This window comes from Anoplophora glabripennis, unplaced genomic scaffold (assembly GCF_000390285.2).
Source record: "Anoplophora glabripennis isolate ALB-LARVAE unplaced genomic scaffold, Agla_2.0 scaffold2554, whole genome shotgun sequence".
Classification (NCBI taxonomy): Eukaryota; Metazoa; Arthropoda; class Insecta; order Coleoptera; family Cerambycidae; genus Anoplophora; species Anoplophora glabripennis.
Genome location: NW_019418706.1, coordinates 5094 through 7073, shown reverse-complemented (window position 1 = coordinate 7073; position 1980 = coordinate 5094). Strand labels below are relative to the sequence as shown.

The following is a 1980-nucleotide window of genomic DNA, read 5'->3' as shown; positions in this document are numbered from 1 at the left end:
TATTTTTTGCTATAGCAAGTCAAATGTGCGCATATTTTTAGCATTAGAATTTAATAATCGTTTTTTAAAACAACTTTTGGATTACTTTTACGTCCACCCTATATTTTTTTATGTAAGATATTTATATTTGTAAAAATTACTCAAGGCTTTATTTATTAAAATTAGGGTACTTTCTGTAATGTAAACTTTTTCTGGAAAATGGGTAATAAGGGAGCATACCCCTTTAAAGGGAAATGGCAGAAATCATTTATTTGCAACACTAAAAGTCGAGAAATCTTATTCATATTTTAAAGTCAGACTTAGGGCATCAGAACACTAATTTATGCTATACCATACATATTCTATATCTTACATAAGATTACTCCTTAGAAACTGACTCACTATTCCGTCTCCTACTTTTTTAATTTTTAAGCTTACATGTGAGATTTAACAATGCTATCTATTACCGGCCATTGCTACTCAACTCATAGGTTTTCAAAAGTCAATTTGGCAAAGAACAATCTACTATTTTGCAGTTACTATGAAAGCCAGACCTGTATCGCTAATAGATGGAACAATTTTGAAATTGATGATACTGTGAGACGCAACTACTCTGCAGACTAATGTTCCGATTAGCATTGAATTGTGATCCTAGCTAATTACTTGATATTAAGGATATAATTCTGTGCTGGTCATAAAATTATTCCAAGTAGTTGTTTCTCGCCTGGATCTTGTAGATGTCGCTGTAGAAGTAGATCTGAAGAGCTGACGGTAAACATGTACCAGAGGGTTAGTTCGGAGTTCTATCGCTCGTATTTTGTAGATAGCGCTGCTGTATGTCCTTTAGTTCTGTTACACCGATTTTGTAGATGGCGCTGATATGTGTCCTGTTCGGAAATGTACCGCCAGGATTTTATAGAAGTCGCTGGTGCGAATCAAATGTAAACAAGTGTGTGTACGCACGGAAAACTGAGGCAGCTCTGATATTGCTGGTATAGCAGGTCAGAGTTTATTTACAACAAAGTCACTTTTTGCAATACTCTCATGAATCATTGTTTCGATTGTAATAAAATATACATATATAAATAAAATATCATATTACGTTACAGACATGCACCTTCTAAGGCTCGTTTGTACAAATAGCTGCGGTGTCCCAGTGGTTAAGGAGATGGAATTGTAATCCATTGGCTGCACAGGTTCTAATCCTGTCCGCAGCAAAATATTATTTCGTGTAAGGCCACAGCAAGTGCGGTCTTCCCAACATAATTTAATCTGCAAGTATTAAATAATGTTTGTTGTTTATTTGTTTAAAAAATTTCGTATGTAGTTTTTTTAGCAAATAAAACGTAAAAAATCAACAAGATTCTTGATTTTTTTCATAAAGCCACTAACTGCAATAATTAGGTTTCAGTTTACCGTTTAATTTTCGTATAAAATAGTTAATATGTATAATAGGAAGCACATATGTATAATAGGAAGCACATTTTAATAAAGTAAACCAATACATTAATATACTGTTACGAAAAGATTTTCACACAGGGTTATGAGTATCCTTAGTTAGTCTAACAACCGACACGGGGGTCGTTGGCCTTCACAGCTGACTCGCGTTTAAACTGCGCTTTTGGTTTCAGTTATTTACGGAACCTAATAGTAGTTATATATCACCACGGTAGTGTAGTCGGTCGAGCATGCGGTGGCAAGCATTTTTCGGTCAGACTTTCTATTGTGGTCCGGGTTCGATCCCTGGCGTCGGCACTGGCAATGTCGATGGATAATGGGTGTTTGTCCGCGTTTTTTTAAGTGTAGCCCTCTTCCGCATAGCCTTGGCTTTGGATTTGGGGCTTGTTTCATTTCTGTGGTGCATTTTATGTTTTTTTTTAATTGGTGTCCCGTCGATACCTTTCTTTTTTACGTCTGCTGTAAATTGTATTTGCCGTGTATATTTAAATAACTACTTATTAACAGAAACATAATTATTTACATTAACAATTATTATTAGTT

The 1980-nt window shown here is 34.9% G+C and overlaps 1 non-coding gene across 1 annotated transcript; it reads left to right on the top strand.

The window, feature by feature from the left end:
* Window positions 1-1121: 1121 nt before the first annotated feature.
* Window positions 1122-1196, top strand: Trnat-ugu. Its single transcript has one exon. It is a non-coding gene; the product is annotated as a tRNA-Thr (tRNA).
* Window positions 1197-1980: the final 784 nt, after the last annotated feature.